The 22904-nt window shown below is 42.6% G+C and overlaps 1 long non-coding RNA gene across 9 annotated transcripts in view; it reads right to left on the minus strand.

Moving 5' to 3' along the window:
- Window positions 1–1535: 1535 nt before the first annotated feature.
- LOC116899335 overlaps window positions 1536–22904 on the minus strand; it is a 44782-nt gene continuing 23413 nt past the window's right edge. For 6 of the 9 annotated variants that reach the window (XR_004387709.1, XR_004387713.1, XR_004387710.1 and 3 more), the window contains 4 exons: window positions 19746–19907; window positions 18737–18899; window positions 16327–16431; window positions 1536–1800 (listed from right to left, as the gene is read on the minus strand). This is a non-coding gene — a long non-coding RNA (uncharacterized LOC116899335). The remainder of the gene's footprint in view (window positions 1801–16326; window positions 16432–18736; window positions 18900–19745; window positions 19908–22904) is intronic. The other 3 variants (XR_004387715.1, XR_004387717.1, XR_004387712.1) reach the window with 1 other exon arrangement.

The following is a 22904-nucleotide window of genomic DNA, read 5'->3' on the forward strand; positions in this document are numbered from 1 at the left end:
GAACGAAGCAGGATTCTTCGTGTCATAGCAGGAGCCGTAGGAGGAGGAAAACCCTACAGTCTCCTCCTCAGTGGTATACCCTCAGTGTTTGGAAGACTTTTCATTAGGCTCCAGCTCTGAAAAGGTTCCACTACCTCCTGACACTGCCATACATGGGACCCATTTTTTTTTTTGCAGGTGCCTTGGGAGCACAACCCAAGTCGAATTCCAGCAGACAGAGGAGTCCTCTCAGGTCTCAGTGCTCTCCCCTGCACAGAGAACCCCCTCCCTCAAGTCTCAATATTCTCTCATGCACAGAGAAAAGGCAATTCCAGCCAGGAAAGTTCCACAAGCAAACCTCTACTTCTAGAAGGTTCTAGACACGAGCACAAGATCAAAATGATGTGTGGAGTTTTCCAGCTCTTTTTTACATAGCAGCAGAAAACCTGAAAACTTCCATGTTTCCTAAATCACAGCCAGCTCTCAAATTATGACAATGAATGAATATCTCTGAACAAAGCAACTGAAGGGTTGAAGGAACTGTAGTGGAGTTGGGGGAGGGGCATTTCCGGTACTTGGAATCAAACCAAGGAAATTTCATTAGACAAAGTGTTCTACTGCTGAGCAGCCCCACTCGGTACAGAACATTTCTAAAAGACACATGATGTAAACAAACATACAGAATATTAGAAAGAACAACAACATAAAGCCAAAAGTCTGCCTTTTCAGGCCTACCTGCCATGTTACCTTAATCCTCACATACCCAAGAGAGATGATAACATGCTTCTATAGATAATATTATTATAGATGTTATAATTAACCACCAATACAATAGCTTATCATTTAGAAAATACATGGTTTTACTGTATGGATTCAACCAGCTGGGGACTATGCACGTCCATATTTTAAGATAGCATCACAACTTGTAGCGTAAACCGGTCAAAAATATGGATATCTAGAATGCTTGGATTTCAGATGCTTGTCACCATGCCCAGCAAAGATATCCGTCTTTTAGTCCAGAAGCATAACTATACAATATCGACCCTAAAGTACAGACATCATTAGGTAAAGACATCATCCATCCACAAGGTGCCTAGCTCTCCTAGGTTACAGACAGAGGAAGTGCCGGCCATGAACTTCATCTGCCACTGAACTAACTAACCATGGTAGAACCTTATCTCTGACCCTGACTTCTCCCCCTAAACCTTTGCTTCCTTTCCTTCACATGCCACTTCTACTCATAAAATGGGTGAATCACCAAGGGCCATGAGCAGTTTTGTTAAGTTATTGCTGTTGTAAAAACATGTGCTCAGCCCAGGATATCATCTCCAGTGGCAGAGCAGGATGCAGGGGTCTAGGGAAGCAAAGGAAAATTGCTACACATGTATCTCTTCAGTGGTGTTTAGTAGATACATACTGAACTAAATATTAGACATCAGGACCTAAACTTCCTCTGTACAGAGCCATGAGGTTTCTTAAGACCATACAGTCTCTACTGCAGCCATTTGGTGCCCTGTAAATACACTAACACTGTAAACAATACAGAAAACAGTGGGTAGCTCTGTGTCCGATAGAACTTTATTCACAAGAATACCCAACAGGAATGAGGCCCAGGGAGCCTGCTTGCCAACCCCTGGATAGCACCAGCTCAGAGGAAAGTCTTGTCCAAAGCATCATTTCTTCACATGAGCACTTTCTGTTGGAGTAGGGCCTTCGTAACACTTGATGAAGGCTCATACCTAGGCACTCTGTCCCTCTCCCTCGATGTCATTGATAAGTGCCAATTGGCAGGAGGGGCATCCTTCTTCCATGGCAGTTATTCTGAAAGACAAAGCAGGAGTAGAGATTAAAGCCAGACCCAGGTCTTTGTGCTGTGCTCAGCATATCAAGTGGTCCTCTTCACATCGAACTGTGTTGGCTGTACACCTTCAGAAAGAGACAGAGCTATTCTTTCATTGAACAGTCTTCAATGCGGGTGTGGGAGGGCAGGTTTACGAAAAGGCCCTTCTGAAATGCCGGCTGAAAGAAAATCATTCTCCCTGGCACCACGGACTCTTTCTCATGTGAAGCTGCGTGATCACCTTTCATGTTGTTCCTCAAGCACCCCATGGCACCCATCCATGTATTAGGCTAATAACTGCATGAAGCTAGTTAAAAGGAACCAAGCAATTATTTTAATTAGAAGAGAACAAAAATAACACTCCTGGCTTCTGTTTTAAGGGGCAAGAAGGAAGTAGTCAGGGTTCAAAAAGATCCCACAAAATATTTTTTTGTGAAAGGAAAAATAATTAAGGCCAAATTTAGAATGTACTCGCAATAAATGGGCCAAATAAAATGAATGCCCCACTGTGCAGCCAGGGCTCATTCACAGAGCAGAGCCTCAGAAAGCCCATTTTTATGTGATACCATCTTGAGGACACGGCCAATTTTACACAGTGAAAGTGAATGTCTAGTAGACTTTAATGATCCTTGTGAATCCCTCGCACACCCTCTTAAAGAGTTTCTGTGTAAACTCTTTTATTAATAAGAGACAGGGGCAGGATCTTGTTCAATTTGCCTTTTAAGCAGGACTCTCTTTTTTTGTTTGAATTTTTAAATTGCTCAGGAGAAATCAACCTTCACAGAAGATCCCTGTTGCTAATCTATTCAATAGAAGGTGGCATCCATCATAAGAAGATTTTAATAACTGGACTGCACTTTGTTACACAGGGAGAGCACTGAGATGCAGAATGACAGAATCCCTCCAGCCTTGGCCTCCAACCTTCATGCTGATTGTGCACTTTGACCTCTTACTTCCATCCCAGTCTTATACAGAAAAGCAAAATGAAACTTAGGGCTGTCAGCTGGCTGCTGTGGCTTGAGCTGTGTGTACCTATAAATGTATAAATGTTAGTTGACCACCTACCCCCACCACAGAGAGAGAGAGAGAGAGAGAGAGAGAGAGAGAGAGAGAGAGGAATCCCAGATCCAGCCAGATCGCTGGGGCCAGCACTCTGCCACAAGCAGCCCCACGTCTATCTAGTCTCAAAGACAAATGATGGACAGAAGAGCCAGAGGCCCCGGCTGGATGGAGACAAGACAATCCAGCCCTACGATTATTATTAAAGAATTGAAAAACGCATAGATGGTTTGTTGTAGGTAGGAAGACCAGCATGAGCAGAAGCCAAGACACTTAGAACCCTAGTCCACAGACAGCTAGCAGTAGACAAAGCCAGACTAGAACAAGAGTGAAGGACCAAAGACTAGAGTAGCCAAGAAAGCAAGGTGGAGAGCCAAGGCACAACCAGGTGCTGTAGTTTGAATATTGGTGTCTTCTCTGGTTCCTACTTTATCCTAGTACACTGTCTGTATGCCCATCCATTCTTTCTCAGGCATTCAGCTGGTCACTCGTAAATGGAAACCTGATCGTGTTAACCTCTTGCTGCAAACCATGAGGTGGCTGTTCAAGTTTGTTTTCTGTTGCTGTAATAAACATCACATCATGACTGGGGCTGAGGAGATGGCTCAGCAGTTAAGGGCACTGACTGCTCTTCCAGAGGACCCAGGTTCAAATCCCAGCACCCACCCGGCTGCTCACAACTGTAATAACTCTTAAATCTGACACAATCACACAGACATACATGCAGGCAAAACACTAGTGCACCAAAATGGAAATAAATAAATTAAAAATAAAATTAATAATACCATGACCAAAAGCAACTTAGGGGAAGAAAGAGTTTACTTCACCTTACATGTGAAGGTCACAGTCCATCACTGAGGAAGCCAAGCAGGAACTGAAGCAGAAACCATGGAAGAATGCTGCTTACTGCGCAGCTTCTCAGGGTCATGTTTGGATGGCTTTCTTTCACAGCCAAGGCCCATCTGCCTAGGGACTAGGGACAGGGCAGGCCACAGTAGGCTGAACTGTCCCACAGAAATCAATTGAAATAATCTCTCACAGATATATCCAAACTCCAATATGATTGCAGTGGTACTTCAGTATTCAGTTCTCTCTCCCCAGGTTACTGTAGGTTGTGTGAATAAAAATTATTGCCGATACAGAGTGTGACATTGTTAAGAGGTGGGGCCTTTGGGTAATGATAAAATCATGGGTTCTCCACCTTCATGAATGAGAATAGTGCCCTCATTTGAAAGCAAACAAAAAATGCACAACCTGGCTCTCTGAGTCTTCCACCATGCAAGAATGCAGCCAAGACACCATTTATAAGGCTCTAACTGGACACTGCAGCTGTTGGCACCTTATACTTTCCCCACTTCTAAAACTAGGAGCAGTGAGTACACTTCCTGTATTTATAAACTATCCAGTCCAGAGCCAAGAGTGAGGCTGAGACAGAATACTTGCCTGGCAGGCAGAAGGTTCTGGTTAGATTGGCAGCAGCATAAAACAAGAAATTCTCTAATCTAGGGGTTGAATGTGTTTCAGCAGCCTACACAGACTAAAATTACAGGTCATAGGTGACCCTGTGCCAATGACCCTGTGCCAAGCCCACATTCACATTGCAAAGCAATACAAAACCAGCTCAAGGTTATCAGCAAGGGGTTAATATGGTCAGCTGACCAGTTCAGAGTCCAGGCTATTGGTGATAACAGGTTTGCCCTCCACGAGGATAACACCAACCAAGAAAAGAGGGTCCTACATGGCATAGGACTGGAGCATGTTTTTCAAGTAAAAATTATTTCTCAGGAGCAGTGCCTGAAGGGTCAAAGTCACAGATAAAACTAGCTTTGAAGATTCATCATGAGGACCGTGTTTTGTGTCTTCTATCTATCTAGTCTCACAGATGAATGATGGGCAGAAGTAAGAACTGACTGTTCATCTCTTGTCCCGGGGGCTTCTCCTGTCATAGAAAACCTGTCGTAGGTTTTCTTTTAAATCTACATGGCCATGGCTCATGGCTTCTAAAATCAAAACAGAGTAACTAACCTCAGCTTCGCACACAAGAATACATACACTGTTGAATGGCGTTTGGAAACTCAGCAAACAGTTCGGTTACATCTACTTTCCTATGCAAAAATTCATACAGAAGCCAGCCTCCCACTTCAAGTCTAAGTTAAAACACACAGAAGACTGAAAGGAGAGAAAGCTGTGGCGAGCTCTCAAGACATGCTGTTAGGTTGCTCTGCTAAATTAGACTTCCGGTGTGTTCCCTAGACTTCCGGTGTGTTCCCTAGACTTCCGGTGTGTTCCCTAGACTTCCGGCGTGTTCCCTTTAACAGAAATCTAAAGAAAATAATCTCTTCTCTCGCTTTACAAGCTGAATTTGATGACGTGATGGACGAGGACATTACCGAAAACTGTAGTCACACTTAATTCACAGACATCGTTTTGAGAGTGCACATTGCCAAAATGAAGAAAACATATGCAACGGGATGTAAAATAAGACCTTCACATCCAAGTTGGGTTTAATCCAAAATACAAGATTGGTTAACATTCAAAAACCATTGGAAAAATAGATAGGAAAGCAGGCAGGGGCCATGTTGGTAGAAGAAGAGTTGCCGTGGAAGAGGGCGGGAATGGAGCATTTTGACTAAAAGCTGTTGTGTATGTGCATGTATGAAATTGTCACTTAAAAGTGTGAGAGAACCCTGCTGAACAATTTGTTGCACTGGATGAATAAAGAGGAAAGGACACACCATCGTTGTGCATGACGGGAGTATTTAACTTACAGTAAAAAAATGGCAACACGGAGCACTGGTGGAAAAGGTCTTTCCTGTGATAAGTGCAGAAGCAGACACAACAGAAGGGCTAACTTGATCAGTGACATCCACCAGGAATACAACTCCGTGGTGTAGAACATTTGGCATTCACAGAATCTTTGGGGTTCAGTCCTGGTTACAAGAAAGAAATATGGGGCAGGTAAAATACAGAAATTGGAAAAAGGATGAAAAGAGGCAAAGAGAGGAGAATGGAGGCCATGTAGACTCTGGATTTAAATATAAAGAGTGAAATAGCAAACTTACTAGAAAACATCATAAGGATATTTTTATAGCCTGGGGATAAGGAAAAACTCTCTCCAGTTATCAAAAAGTACCAACCATAAAGAAATGAACCCATCCTCAGAAACCATAAAGAAAGTGAAGAGTCAAGTTCAGAAAGCTCATGACATTCTCAACACTTGAAACTTGAAACCATAAGAGATCCATATGTAAATTACACACATATCTCCAAATCACCAAAAAAAAAGATGAAAATTCAACATTAGAATAAGCAGTCTGGGCTGAAGCAATGGCTCCATCAATAAGCACTCTTGCCTCTCGAGCATGAAAACCTGATTTCAAATCCTCAGCACTCACATAAGAGCTAAACACAGCCTCCTGTGCCCCAATACAGTTCGGTCAAGGTCAGGTGGATTCCAGGAGACATTGACCAGACAACCTAGACAAAAAGAGTGAACTTGAGGCTTAGTGAAACACCTCATCTTAAAAAAATGAGACAGAGATCTATAAATAAGGACACCCCATGTTCTCCTCTAGTTACCACATGTATGTGGTAATATGTGCACACAAACACACAGAGAGAGAGAGAGAGAGAGAGAGAGAGAGAGAGAGAGAGAGAGAGAGAGAGCAACTTAAGAAGAATTCTCAGAAAGGACAACAAATGCCCAGTAGACAAATTTACAGTGCCAGCCTACTGCATGCTGCCAGAATGACTAGTAAGCATGAACAGAGTCTCGAAGCAACCATGTTCACTGCTCAAGACTGACACAGTGGCTTTGGAAAGGTATGCACGCTCAGCATTATGTTCTAACATTGAACAGCTCTGCCCTACGATTTAGCAATCTCTTGTTCAGTGTAAATTTAGACTAAACATAACGTATGCACACACTCAGCAAGATGCACTCGGGAACTCCTACAGGGCAGCTCTCTGAAATCATCTAGAACTCAAAACAACTGAAACATTCAGGAAAATAAAATGGATACACTTTTGCAATATGCGGCATTTTATGAACAAAATAGGTACTACAATTTGTAGCCAACATAATGCTGAGAGAAGAAAGACAGAATAAATGAGTATCTATTCCATGTTGAGAATATCTAGCATAGCAAAATAATTTTTAAATGAATATCTCTGTGTGGTTCCTCTTATGTGAACTGAGAGAGAGAGAGAGAGAGAGAGAGAGAGAGAGAGAGAGAGAGAGAGAGAGGAAAAACAAATCCATGGTATCAAAAATTAGGAATGTGGATACCTTCGGGAAAAAAGAAGCTAGCATTGCATCATAGGAGCAATTGGGAATATCAGTCACAATCTTACTTTTCCTGTCATGGGTGGGTGTGGTTAGAGGCTGTGTTAATGCCAGATCAATGCACGGAGTGCCACATTTGTGCTCTTCACATCTTCCATATGTGGAACTCCAATGAAGCCCTAATTTAAACATTCCAAATGTTCTTTTCGCTTCATGATGTCACTCAACATGTGTGTGCGTGTGTGTGTGTGTGTGTGTGTGTGTGTGTGTGTGTGTGTGTGAAATAGATAGAAAACAGGAAGAATGGATTTAGTCCAGCTAGACCTAGAGGGAGAGAATATCTTACAGTGAACTAAGAAGAGAGAGAAAGAGAACTAAAGATACAGTGTAAAAGAAATAAGGATACTATAATGACAGTTAACACAGAAACTCACAATTCGTCAGCATCAGTGGAGTGGTCACATCTGTATCACAACCTTTCCTAAAGGCTTAGAGACCATCATACAAAGGGGGAGAGGACTCTTTTAAGAGCTCAAGGTCAAAAGAAACCACAGCAAAACAATGATAGTGGACATGACATGACCAGGACCCCTACACACACAAACTCACAGCACAGTGGTCGTCTGCGTGAGATCAAGCCAGTTCACAGTCTAGCATGGGTCTATCGAATGTTTGCAGCTTCAAAGGGAAGAAGAGTCAGCTTTCTTTAACACTGTGATCCCTTATAGGTCAACCATATTCCAACCAACATCCAATGGACGGAACCATCCCCATAAGCATATAAACAGCACAAATTGGAATCGGTTATTTTTTTAAAAGAGAACTTGAAGTTGAGAGGGGTGGACAGATGTGGGAGGAGTTAGGCAAAACGTGTGGGACAAATATGATCAAAAGTACATTGCATGTGTATATGGAATTCTCGGATTAATAAAAATGTTATACTTAAACAAAAACTAAGAACAATCCTGTAGGGCTTGCTAGAGGCTCCCATGTTTCTAGTCTCAGTACGCAAAATGGGTTTTAAAAGCAACAAATAGAGACTATGTACAAAGCACTTTCTCCTGCAATGTATACAAAGTATAGGTGGACAAGCTGGAGTCGGGGAACAACATAGCAACAGTTAGTAAGATCCAGCTCCTCCCCCATACTGGCTCCAGAAGTCAGGATGGAATCTGCAGTTACATGGATATAGCAATGCATTCCAAAGCCTCTTGTGCACACAGGCAAAAGCCCACCAGCAGCCGGGGGTCAAGAGGATATTTCCCCCCTTACTATAGTGTTTCACAGTACTGTTACCTAATACGGAACAGCTCTCCTGTTGTTCCCACCTCTACTCCAGGCACCTGCCTGAACACTCTAAAGCAGGCTATTGTTTTAACCTGGGGAGGCAGCACCTGTAGGTCTGTATTTAGGCTACACCTTGTGTTTCCAAAAGGTAAATGCAAGGAACATAATCAAAATTGTTCCTAACATGACTGTTTTTACAACAACAATCTATAAATATACGGAAGAGCTCAATATATGTGTGAAATAAACAGAAGGGATGACTACACCGAGCTAACTCAAGCAGCTCTGGAGCTTAGAAGCCTGGCTTTCAATTGCTGCATTTTTAGATATGAAACATTATGAAAAACACCGACATTATTCATCAGAGTGATTGTCCTGTGCACTTGTATACCTTATATAAATTTTTTTCTGGGCTTTTTACTTCAAGAAAATCACTAGCTAATGACATTTCAGACTTTGGAAATTTTTCCCGATAGCACGCTGGAGTTCCCTTGGGGAGAGAACTGTGAGTACATGAATTTTTTTCCAAGATCATTAACAGATATTACAAACCAATTCAAACTGAGCATTTTCTTTGCAAATTACCTTTAACTTTTAAAGCCATTGAAGAAAGAAGAGGGGGGAAAAAACGACAGTGAGTGATTTAATTTACTTAACCTGTCTACAATTTGCAGCTTTGTGCTTCATCGGTGAAGCTTTTCCAACCAAAAAAACATACATATATCTCTAACTATCTCTAATAGATATATTTTTCTAAATTACCACATCAGATGAGTGATATTTCCAGAGAGTAACATTGTTGGGGGCGGGGGTTGTTTTGTTTTTCATTTAGCAACTAGCCCTGGAATCGGGATTGTCTATCCTATTCACATGTTTAAGGTAAAAAATGAAGCACGACAGTGTCTATCTGAGGCTTAATTAGGTCTCTTCAGTAATTAGCAGGCTTATCCTCTCCTGGGTGTGCACATGGTGATGCTTTGGCTGTTGGTATACCGTGTGCCTTACGGAGGGGAAGGAAGAATTCTTTTATCTCATGATCAAAACCTAGTTTCCGAGCTAAAAAGCTAATATTTGGGTGAGTAGTCCCTAATACCAAGATTACATCAGGCCTGATTCTTATTTGCATGTCTTCTGTTCAAAGAACCCCCATGGACTTCAAGGGGAGTCTCCTACAAGGATCAGCGACATGAGAGTTCTGACAGGTTCCAGAGCAGAAACTACACCGCATACTGCTCATGTTGGAGCCCAAAACCATGACACAAAACTGAAGGATCTCCCCTGCCTTTGCCATCCCATGCTACACATGGGAAATGTCCCTAGGCCTGCTAACCACTGTGCTGGCTTCTCTGACTGCCACGCATAAATATTTGATGAGCGGTGCTTCATTTATAAGAACATGCATTAATAAGAATATTCTTTGCATTCGTTGCCCAGCGAAGACTTTTTAAAGCCCGATGTTTTGAGGTGCTATGTTTCCTTTTCTCCATTTTACGGTGAGAAGACAACAAATATTGAACAGAGGAATTTCATATCCCTCTGCATGTTCTGTTAACAGCAAATGGGTAGGACACTACCTGGAGAATGTTCTACTTGGAGAAAGACTAACCCTGTTAACAAGAGTAAAGGGGCCTTGGGATGAGTACCAGAGCATCGTTTGGATGCCAGGCATAATTATTCTGTTTAACCCTCCATTAAATACAGGGTTGATGATATCAACCCCATGTGAAAGATGGGTTTAAGAGAACTCTACTCCGAAGTCCTAAGGGAGGAAGTGCAGAGAGAGGAACCCATTCTGCCCAGTACCACAACCAACCCTTGCCTGTCTGCCTCAAATTCACAGGTGATTTCAAATGCCAAGTTCATAGCCTAGCATTCTGACAGAGAGGCAGACCCTTGGACTGTGCTCTTCTAATTTGAGCTCAGACAAAGGGTACTACACTCTACACCTGGATGATCAAACTGAAAAAGTAGGTTGCCCCAGAGGCTCCTCTAACCTGCCAGGAAAAACAGACATAACTGGATATCTACACTAGCTAGTCTGCATGGCATGTATGTGCCACAAACTACTGACACACTTCAGAACTTCAGAAGCGATTCTTGGGACCACAGCAGTTACTTAGACAAGAGGCACGAGGCACTGAAGCTTCCAAGAGGATGGTTATCTATAGACAGGCAACTCAATCCAAAATCATCACACCTGTGTTGGAATAGGGGGGTGGGGTGAAACTCCCATTGATCCTGTGGCCCAACATCAGAACTTTAGAATCCTGATAAAGTCTGCTGTGGATATGCAGGCTGTGGAGAAAGATTAGAAAGTGACCTCCTGTCTGTCCAGTGAGCATTTACCACCCCAAGCTGGCTCCCTCCCAGTGGTAATGGGAGAGAGGTCATAGCCATTCACACATGGCTTCCTGTTCACTATAGACTTTCTCACAAGTCAGGTCCTCTGAAGCCAATGGAAGGAGCCCAAACAGTTCCTAGTGTGGCCCCTAAGAGCTTTTCCCCAGGACTCAGTTCTGAGAGAACTTACCAGAACTGAGACATGAGGTTCAGGAGTGCTCGTGACCATGTGTTCTGGCTGAGTCTTTCATATTTCAGTAAACAACCTGAAGAAGTGTGAATACCTACCTGGGCTAGTATGTCGGGTGGTGAGAAGGGCATGAGGCAGTTCTATTGGTGAAAATACTTCATTAAGGGCCATTCAGGGAAGCCTTACCCATGCCTCTTCCTGCTACCTTCAGGTACAGGGTGAAACACTACACTGCTCTCATTGCTGTACTTGGGTCTACCCATGGGAATGACCCAAAATGCAGGGATCTCTGTGTCAACAGATGTTCATGTTGAAGTTTGAAAATAAAGTAAAAGACAAGTGGATTCCTAAGCACACCTTTGTTCCCTGGATGAAACTCAAACTCTTGAACAGAACCCATGTAGAAGGTCACTTGTCCCCTCTCTGTGTGGCATCCAGAGCCAATACCCGTCCCTCCCATTTCCTGGATCTCCCTGTGTCCTGATAGCCCCATCCTCCCCAACTCTGACTCAGAAAGATCTGCTGTGGTTTCGATTTTCCCAAGCACACTCCAAGAGATTCCCTTCGGGGCTGTCTCTGTCATGAATGAAGACGCTCTCTCTGTTGGTCCCTTGTGAACCATTCATCCCCTTAATTCAGGAGAGCAATCATCTCCGTACTGCTCCTCTTGGTCTCTAGGAAATGAGTTGTGCCTTACCTGAGTAATGAATGCTATTGTCCCAGCTGTTGCAGAGGCTGAAGCAAAAAGTCTGTCAGTCCCAGCCAAGGTAACTTATAGCAAGAACTTATCTCTAATTGAATCAAATTTTTAAAAACCCAAGAGGGTTGCTTTAAAACAGTACATCTGAGATAAAACAACACAGCCCCTGGCCACTTTATTTCATCCACTACTGTTGGTCACCCTCGAACTGAATCAGAAGAAAATTCTCCAATGCCCCTCTCCCCCAAGCTCAAGTTCTTTGCCTGTGGTTAACCTTCTCCACGGCCCTCCACCCACCCCCAGGCATACGTCCACACATAAGGTCTAAAAGAACTGTTTGCTCCTGTCCCATAGAAATAGCCTACGTGCCGGTACATCCTGCTGGCTGAGGACATACAAGGCCCCATGCTGTCTATTGTCCCCATGCTATCTATGTGTGAGGTGACTGTGAGCTCGACGTTCTGTGGAGCCAGGTGTGACTCTCGTGTTGTTTTATAGGACTCCACTCCTAGTTAGCAGGGGTTGTGTGACAGCCCAGACCTTAGTTCCATTACCTTACTTCTACTTGAGAGTGAATGATGGGAAATGATTTAAATCCTTTACATTCTTTAATTTTTTTCCTTTATTTTCAGATTAGGAAAGTACTACGGATTGTTACAATGCTCTAAATGGTGAAAAAATAAAAACAAAGATAAGCATATCTCCCCGCCCTACCACATCATCTTGCTCTAGAGATCACCAAGTTCATACATAGCACATACCTACGTCGTGGTATAGTACACAGAATATGTAGCACATAGGTTACCTGCACTGTAACCTCTGTCAGGCCATTTCATGTGAATAAGGTCATGATGGTAAGAGGATGTGAACATGGAACCATATCTTTAATACCCCTCTATTTTCCATACCTTTCTCAGGTAAGCACTTTCTAGAAAATGCCAGTGTGCTTTGGCTAGAGTACCAAGCTTGCCTTCAGTAACTCCACTTCTGCTACTGCCGGTGGTGGTGGTGGTGGTGGTGGTGGTGGTGGTGGTGGTGGTGGTGGTGGTGGTGGTGGTGGTGGTGGTGATGATGATAATGAGATGAGATGATGATGATGTTATTGTGGCGTTTGATGAGATGTTCATTTGTGTGCTGAGATGAAACACAGGGCCTCATTCCTGCTAAGCACTTTTTATCACTGTGCTCTACCCCAACCCCACCTTTCTGCCCATGAGCATTCCTACTGCCTATATCATGCTGAGATTGACTAGATATTGAGAGATGCCATGCTTTTCCTTCCTTCCTCCCTTCCCTTTCTTCTTATTTTCTTTCTTTCTTTCTCACTTGGTTCTGAGGAATAGCCTGCCTTGTATACCTCCCAGACTCTTAGCTTACTGTCTTATATCCATCCCTTCCTGTCGGATCTACTGTCCTCTTGCCAGTCCCAGTGCTGTCTCTCATCTTACCTCTTTCCCTCGAAGCTCCCAAAGTCCTCAGTCTTTCCACCATGCACCCTTCCTCATTTCACTTCATGTATCTTTCTCTAACCATTGTGTGGCAAGGTGTATGTTAGTCCTCAGTGGTACCTTCTGTTCTTATCCTACCAGACCCCATGTTTGTGCTTCTCTCTGTAGGTTTCAATCAGAACTCATCCTCACAATAGCATATAAAATGGAGGCTACGCACACTGCACACAATATGTTCTGCTAAATGGGACGGCACCATTGCTAAAAACTTTTTTGGTTTTTTGTTTTTGTTTTTGTTTTTGTTTTGTTTTGTTTTTAAGCCAAATGTGGTGCTGTAGACTTAGGGTACCAGCTTCTAGAGAAGCAGAGGATGAAGTGAGATAATGTCCTGAGTACAGTAGTTGGAGGAATTCAGTGACACGCTCAGCGATACAGTGAATGACTCCTCGTCTCAAAACAAAGACTTCGGGAAGCCACTCCATGGAGAACCTCTGGGAATGGTTGGTGAGGGCAGGAAGTCACTTGAAATCCAGCAAATGGCCTCAGAGAATAGCAATGCATCCAGTCACAATGGGGTGAAACTTAGCCTTGCAACAGGACCTACAAGACGATGACTGAGGTGGGCTTAGAAGTGAAAAATGGAAAAAAATGCATAAATGAGAGCCACTTACTCCTGGCAGGCCAGAGGTAAATATGGTGAGGGACGCCTGACTAGGAGAGGAACCATCCCACAGGTTGCATGAGTATACATATTAAATAAAAAACACAGTGACCCATCTTTTGCATAAGTTATCAGTGAGTAACTCAGCCTGTTCTCCTAAACACCATTCTGAGCCTGCAGTTTAAATAAACCCCCAACCTCCTAGCTCTAGATAGTTCTCTCCTCCAACACACATCAGTCAATTTCCCCAGCAGACACCCAGGAAATGAGACACCTGGCACAATCTTCAAGAAGTCTTTGCAGTCTCTAGGGTACCATTTTGTTACCCTAAATGATCACTGACATGTTCCAAATTAATTTAATGCATCTGCTAGAGTTATTTTTCCCACAAACCACACACAAAAGTGCATATTCCTACCCACAAGGCCACTTGTCCACTCAGAGACCAGGCTGGGGGTTCAGAAGGAAGACCAGAGTGAGGTGAATTTGTCTCCTGGGGACTGAACCTGTGACCTCATTAGCACAGGGTTCTAATCAACTGAGCCACCAGGCACACTCCCTACTGAAGGCACCACGGCAGTAATTTGCTCCATGTTAATTCTAAGATTAACTACAGATGAGGAGCATTCCTAAGGGGTGAAATGAGAGATTTGTTAATTCTTGGGGAAAGATTTAGGTCATCAGTTTTTGAACCCTTTAATTTTAAAATATAATTCTATAATCTTGAAATGATGTCCACCATAGTCTATACCTTTATGGTTTTTTTTTTTTAATCACTGTCTACATCACAGGAACAAAGCAAATGGTGCTAACCATGTAACTGCAAAAACGCTGCCCAAGTTCTTGTTTCTAGATTCCTCTGTTTCAAGCACAACACAGAAGGAACAGGTTCCATGCTGAGTTGAAAATGGTTTTCCAAAAGCTAGAGATCTGCACCCCACCACTGCCACCAAAATGCTTAAGTCCTGAAGAGACGACCCTCCCTCCCTCAAGAAAAAGGGAAGGGCAGTGTTACAGACCTGTCCCAAGACTGGAGAAGCTTAATCTACTCCTCTCTCTTCCTTCTCTCTTAATCAGCCTTGAAAGGCTGGTGTTAAAACCAGTAAATTGGTATGGAATATCGTTCTGAGGCTGACTGGTATCCTGTACTCAAATTCCTATGAATATTCTGCCTGCTTCCCAACTCGGGGAACAATTTCCGCTCTAAGGCTACATTAAACATTCAAGCCATTTCAACTTTAGCTGCTCCCACCCTTACTGTGACTTTGAACTTGATATGTCTTAGGAAGAAGCCAGAGCAACTGTTTAAAAACATTAATAAAGATGGGCTCTAGCCTAGACTTTGTAATTTTGCAGAGGGACCTCTGTGAAGGCATCATGGGAATGGCCATTGGAGTGTGTCCACACTAGCTTTTCTATGGGAAGCTAGCTGGAAACCCCATTGGTCTCTGGAGAGATTTTCAAGCCTCACACATGCATATCGGACCTTCTGTCCTAGGAATTTAAAGCAATGATTTAACAACACTGGCCTGACTGAGTATGCAATTCAATGGTAGAGCAAGCCCTGGGTGTCTACATAAAAACACCTTGACATGCATAACCAGGCTACTGTCAGTTGTGACAGATGCCTCCTACATTTGTTAACTCCCAGCCTGGCATTGTTGGAGCATCCTGAGTTCAGTCTTGACCATTAGAGGTTCATAGGAATGTTAAGTCTCCTGCGTCAGCTGTCAATTTTGTCACCGGTTAAAATGATGACAATTATGATTACTACAAAAAAAGGACTGCTGTGCACCAGAAATACACATAAAATTATTTAGCTCAAGGTTGAAACAGTACTGAGGAACTCATTCAAGTGTAAGTTAGGGCCGTGGCTGTAGCTACAACACAGCACTCATCTGGTTAGTGTGAGACCCTGTGTTTGATCTCAGCACCACAGAAACCAAGAAGTAAATGGTAACATCATATCTACTATTTGCCTCACTTGAGCAAAGATCCCCATTTGGGTGTAATCTGTTGCAGTTCAAATATCCCAGGCTTTATAAAGCCTCAACAACAAAAGTTAAATATATACTACATTCTACATCCACATGGAAAACACTTACGATTAAACCCAACACAACCCAGCTTGAATAGCATGCTCTGATTCACAGAGCTAAGAAGCAGAAGCCTAAAATGAAAATAGCTAGCCCTGATTTCCAAATTAATGCCTATAAAAAATGTTTTCTTATGAAATGCATTCTAAAACAGCACAGTGAAACTTTCCAAATTAGCGTGACCAAAATAGATGATCTTTCTCTCTCTACAATGTACCCAAATTCTTAACCAACCTAAAGGTTTGAAGGAATTTCAAAAAAAAGTATAAAAATATTATCTGCCTATTCAAATAATCGAGCTAAGTACATTTTTATCTGAAAATACAATCTGAGACAGCCTCACTTTATAGTCAAGAAACTCTCTTAAAGTATCCGGTGAGCAACAGTTTTCAACAACTCGAGTTCAGGCTGACAGTCAGAAGCAAATAAACGGAAACTCACCTGCTGGGTTGTATCCGTCCTACAGTCCTGGGCACAGTCGCCGTAATCTGCAGGGGGATGGCTGGTTCAGTTAAATAAATAGTTTTCATTTCCTCTCGCTATTTCCTGAAACCACACCAATGCACTCATCAGTGGCTTACTTTTGGGGTTTGGTAAGTGCTCCCCCCATCTTGCTTTGAAGACCAAGTTTTATTTTTATTTTGTAACAAAATGAAGAAAGGACGGTGAGTGCCCAGTGTTTCGATGAGCCGAGTCCTAATTACTTCCTATTCTCTTTCATCAGCAAGGTAGTGTTCTGCCTTTCGTTTTGCAGAATTTGTTTCTTTTCATACAGTGATACTGTATGGTGAAGGATGAGAGATGGGGAGAGTTCTATTTAGTGATTAATTGAACCACAAAGAAGCAAACATTCAGAGTTCAAATCCCCAAGAGAAAAAATAATAAAATGTATTACGTGGGGTGGAAACATGGGATTCCTCACAAACATTCAACATGATTGGCAATTTAATAACACCATTATCTTATTAATATTTGAAGGGGGAAGGGTATAACTCTTAAGCATTAGGCTTCAGCTAAGAATCTTTCTACTTGCTATCATTCCCTAAGTGAGTCAGGATGTTTATAGGCACCAAAGCTATAGAGTCTTACAATGGGCTGTTACAACCATAAGGTTCAGGGCTGGAGAGATGGCTCAGTGGTTAAGAGCACTGGCTGTTCTTCTAGAGGTCCTGAGTTCAATTCTCAGCAACCACATGGTGTCTCACCACCATCTGGAATGGGATCCGAAGTCTTCTGGACAGTGACAGTGGACTCACATACATAATAAAATAAATGAACCTTCTTTGGAAAGGAAGATGAAGGCACCACTGTCCTTACCACAGCCAGGGCCGCAGAAGGACATTGATCTGCTAAGTAGGAGATGGGAATCTCCCACCTTCAACAGGAGACCCCCAGCCTCACTGAGATGGGAGCAAGGGAGTCATACAAAGCACTGCAGTGAAACTAAATATGGCAGCGCATGCCTGTGATTCCAAATAGTTAGGAGTCTGATGCAAGAGAACCACATGAGCAGGGCAGCATAGCATTGAAAAGATGCTAACCCTCTTTCTGGGCAGTCAGGTAATCAAGTATCACTTTGAGCCTTGTCTTCTTTCTTTAACGTAGGAGAGATGGTGGTGGCGGTGATAAGTACTGGAAGTAGTAGTGATAATGATGATGGTGGTGGTGGTAGTAAGGATACCGAAGATTGTAATAGTTGTGGTAGTTGATGATGCTGATGATGGCAATTGTGTTGGAATTAGTGGTAGTTGTGCTGACAGTTAAGGGTAATAGTGATGTTGGTGATGGTAATGGTATTGGAGGTGTTAGTGTTGGTGATCATGATGGTGGTGGTAACAGTATGACATCAGCTGTAATGGGGACAGTGTTAATAGTAACAGTGGTGGTGATGGTGGTGATAATGTTGTATGGGTTGTCGTAACTGTAATGGAGATGGTGATTGTGTGGCAATGGTCATGGTGAGCATGGTGATATTTGTAACCGTGACAACACAACTTTATCACTAGTCGAGAAGCATCCTCGTGACCTACAAAGCCCAAAAAGATAAACTGAATTCGGCTTCAGAAAGCCCCCTTTCTGTGCTTTCAGGGGCTTAATTCCTATTCATGAGATGTGAAGGTAATCACAGCTCTGTTGTTCTTTTTTAAGATTTGTTTTACTTTTAGTGATATGCCTGCATCTGTGTCTGTCTGTGTCTCTGTGTATGTGCCTTGTATATGTGTTTCTGTCTGTCTGTTTGTACCTATTTCTGTCTCTCTATCTCTGTGTCCATCTCTATGTCTGTGTCTATGTCTGTCTGTGTCTGTGTGTCTGGGTCTATCTCTGTGTTTGTGTCTGAGTCTCTGACTATGAATGTAGATACCAGTGAAAGCCAGGAAAGATATTTGGAGTTACAGACAATTGTGAACCACCCAGTGTGAGTGCTGGGAACAAAGCTTGGATCCTCTGGAAGAGTAAATGCTCTTAATTTCTGAGCCATTTCTCTAACACCGATAATGTTATTATTGATTATGATTTGAAGGACAGTTTTAAAAGAATAAAAAACAAAGCAGAAAAAAGTCAATATTTCAAGACATATCTTTCTTCGTGCATATTTTTTATTCTAGATATTACTTTCATCATAATCATTGTCACTGAACGCATTTCATAGTTCCACGAGTATAGAGGATAGAGAAGTTCAGTTCATGGGAAGTCATGTAGAGCCATGTGACAACACTCTTCCAGCAATGTCAGGACAGTTTGGGGGAGTTGAGGTTCAGACTTACAGCACTCGTTATAATAATAAAGAGAACACCTTATAGACTAGTGATATTTTGTGGATAAGGGGAGAATCATGGCACAGTTCACTTACATGTCTCTTCTTTCTTCTAGGCTCATTGTAACATAGAATGTCTACAGTCGTGTCCAAGTTAGGAGTGGCCATGTTGACTCAGGAAATTTGAGCAGAAGGGGCAGTTGTCATCAGTGGGCAGAATTATTGGGAGCCAGGATAATATTCACCGAGTTCCTTCTCCCTGTGGTAAAAGAAGAAGCAGGTAAAGAAGGAGCTCCCATCACTCCAGATATCTAAATCTCAATGACAAGCAGACCTCTGTCTGATCCACAGTAGACTTAAAGAGAGAGTGAGAGAGAAAGTCATGATGTATGAAGCCACTGAGATTTGGGTGGTAAACCACAGCTTTCCACATCTTAACAGACAGCAGTCACTTGTGGTCCTAAAGAAAAGAAGAAATCTACACTTCTCCCTGCAGTAAACAAAGCCTCTGAGACTTTCATTCCTTTCCAAAGATCTAGTTCAGAGTGAAAGTTCCTACAAAATGAGAGGGGTTGGTATCACAACTGGTAGGGATGAAGAAAACCATTTTAGCGCACACACACACACACACACACACACACACACACACACACACCAGTAATTCCATCTGAATTTAGGGATCTCTTCTAGCTGTGCTTGACTTTAAACAATAAAGCATCATCTCCTCCCTATGAAGCAAGCAGATCCCCCTCGTCACTTCCAGAGCTGCCCATTTAAACACACACTGCTCAAAGTGTCAGCCACCTTTAACAGATTTTTTTCCAGAAAACCAGATTGAAGCTAGTACCTTACAGTATGTGAATTGGCGCAGCAGATGAGAGAGCCCCATCTGGACCTGACCTCCCATCCTCCCCACAAGCTCCATATCCAACAGAGCTGAAGCTGGGCTTGAAAACCTTAGTGCATGCAAAGCACAGAGGCTCTTTGAAGACCTGGCCCAGCCTTATTTGTGAGTTGAAGACTTCCTGAGTCTTGCCAAGAACACCAGGGAGGGGAGAAAAGAGATGGTTTTCTTTTTCTCTGAACTTGGAAAATAAGCACATACCTCCTGTTTTCTACAAGGCTGAATAGCTCCAATTTTCCACAATGGAGCTGACCTCTCAGTGGTCACTGCCTTCATCGGATCCAAGTGGCTTCTTAATGATCATCGTCTTCCTTCCCAAATGAATCACATGATTGCCACGGCCAAAGGAAATGTCCCGGCTTCCTACAAAGAGGCATCAGGTCCTCTACAGTGTTCAGGGACGTTGTCAAAAACACAATAAAGTGAATGGCGCGTGTGTGCTTGGACACACTTTTCATTCCCAGCCTCTACCATGTCTAGCTTGTACCTGAGCAAGAACAGAAAAAAAAAATTATATATATATATTTGATATATATATATACCCAATACAAAATCCTGAAAGAAAGGGAAAAAAAACCTTTGAGTTGGGTTCTATTAAGTCTGAGAATGCAGAGTGAGGTAGAGAATTCATTGGTTCACCCGGGGGCATATCAACAGCGGTGATTGTGGCGCCTGAATCATCAACACAACATGCACACTCCTAGGCAGGTTTGATTTAAAAACCACAATGGCTGTAGAGCTATTATCCTGTTAGGTTTCATCCTACGACAGAATACAGAAGGTAAACAAGGGATTGAGCATTCGTTTGACTCACATTCTCACAAGTTCCAGGCCAAAGTCAGAAACATCAGAGTGGAAGGACAGAACAGAACTCAAAGCTGTTTGGCTCATGATAGACAGGATGAGCCAGGCAGAGGTGGGACAAAAAGAAGAGAAGGAAGAAGGAGGAGGAAGAGGAAGAGGAAGAAAAAGAGGAGGAAGAGGAGAAGAGGAGGAGGGAAAGAGGAAGAGGAAAGAGGAAGATGATGAAGAGGAGAATAAGAGGAAAGGGGGAAAAGAGGAAGAGAAGAGGAAGGGGGGGGAAAGAAGAAGGGGGAGGTGTCAAGGACAAGATACATCTTTCAAGTATGCATCCCTATGACCTACTCCTTCCCACCCGGCCTCACCCATTAGTAAAACACTCAATATAGTGACTTCAAAGCTCTCATGATTCAATGACATTTCAGGAGACCACCAACTTAGGACTAAGTCTCCAACACAGACACATGCTGAAGTACACATTACATATGAGCCTCCACAGCCGTCAACGTAACTGTTAAGAAGAAGGAATTAAACTTTCTATCACTGTTGGCTGGGCAGAAATCTCAACTGAGAGCCCCTGAACATGCGTTCAAGTTTGCCAAATAAAGTAGGATTTTAAGAAAGAAGGGGAGAAAGAAAAACAGTGCCTATGGCCGTGAGGAAGAGAAAGTTACCTGGGCAACCACAGACAAGTCTCTTATGATTGAATCCAATTGACAAGTTAACACAAACTGTATGAGAGGCATCGGTCCAGGGGTGTATGTAGGCTTGACTTTATCAGTAGCTTAGAATTTTCAAAATAAACCACCATGAGAAGAGCAGGATAGTACATCAATAAGAGCAAAGAGAACAGAGACAGAAAAAGGTCCTGGTTAACAATAGTCAAAAGATTTTCAAGGATATGGAGAGGGAAATAGAGCATGAGGCACAGGCAGAAATTCCAGCAAAATCATGGAGAAGAAAGGAAACAAGGGTGGCAGGAAGAATAGTATCAGAAGAGTAGATTGCTTTTGAGGAGAGAGAAGAATTTGAGCAGTATATCAGCTATGTTTCTCCTCCTTCCTTAAAAGCACCACAACAAGCAACCTATAAAAGGAAGGGTTGTTGGTCTGGGGTTTGAAGTTCAGGAAGGATCAATCTGTCACCATCACCACAGGCAAGCACAGTAGCAGGCACCAGACATGGCAACAGGAACAGCGGAGAGTTCATATAGTGAACCACAAACAGGAAACAGAGAGAGCCAACTTGGAAAGGCAAAAGTCATGTAAACCTCAAAGCTCACCCCAAGTGACACATTTCCTCCAGCAAAGATCTACATCCTACGTCTCCACAACCATCCAGCAAAGGAGGACCAGATATTCAAATGTCCAGACTATAGGTAACTTTGCATTCAAACCACCACCAAGGACTAGGAAGAAATTGGGAGGTCTCTACCAATCAGAAATAATTCTGCACAAAGGAGTCAGTAGGTACTGGCTACTTACAAAATACACTGAAATGAACATCAGAGGCAAGGGAAGAATCAACACTGGTTGTATCATTTGAGCCAGTGCTGATAAACACATTAGCTCTTGTCAAAGCCCAGCAAAACTCAGAGAAAGGAAAGCCTTTTATTATTCAAAACACATGTAGATTGCTAAATAAATAAAAGGGGGATTTTTTTGTAAACCTCTAGATTTTTATTAAAGTCTTTCCATTTATTTCCCTACCCCTAACGCTCACATTCATCTCAAATCCTTACAGAAAATGTTTCCAATCTGTCCCATGACTTTGCAAAAGGCATGGGGGCCGTGCCCACATTTCTCCATGCTGTTCTTTGATTTTGACGTAGCTGCTGGAACCCTGCAACTCTTGTCTCAAAATTTAGCCCTTCCGAATCTGTTTCCTGAGTTAACACCCCCCCACACCATCTCACTAGTTTTAGCTGAATGTATCAATAACTTTTAACAAAAATGGGCCGGCCGTCTAAGCATAGGATACACAACGTACTTCTCTCAGAATTAAACAATGTGTGCCACTTCCTCATAGGAGTTAGACCACATGGCTGTTCTTCAGACTTGTATCTGCAATACAGACACTCCCTTCTATACTCCAAACCATACATCCGAAAATTTGAGAGATAATTTCATGTGCCACACCTTTTCCTGCAGTGAATTGCACCTCTGAAAAAGAACACTTCCCTGTCGACTGTACCAATCCTTGTCACCAACAAACTCTTGCTGGTTCATCGCAGCCCAGAAAGAGAAAATTTGCACCTTAAATAATATTGAGAACAACCAGTTTAAGGAAGGAAGGAAGGAAGGAAGGAAGGAAGGAAGGAAGGAAGGGACAAAATGCCGTTTTTATAGTTAGAATGATAATATTTTCTAGCCCCAAAGTAGAAATACTGATAACCAAAACTGTCCTGGATCATCTGTGTGATGCTGCAGGCATAGTTTTTAAATATCATCTAGAGAAGAATCTAGAATTCTGATCTTCAGGTTTTCATTGAATAAAACAGTGGTATGGCATCTATAGATAAACTGTTTCCTATTTTCTTCACATAACTGCTCGAGAATT

This window comes from Rattus rattus, chromosome 4, assembly GCF_011064425.1.
Source record: "Rattus rattus isolate New Zealand chromosome 4, Rrattus_CSIRO_v1, whole genome shotgun sequence".
Lineage (NCBI taxonomy): Eukaryota > Metazoa > Chordata > Mammalia > Rodentia > Muridae > Rattus > Rattus rattus.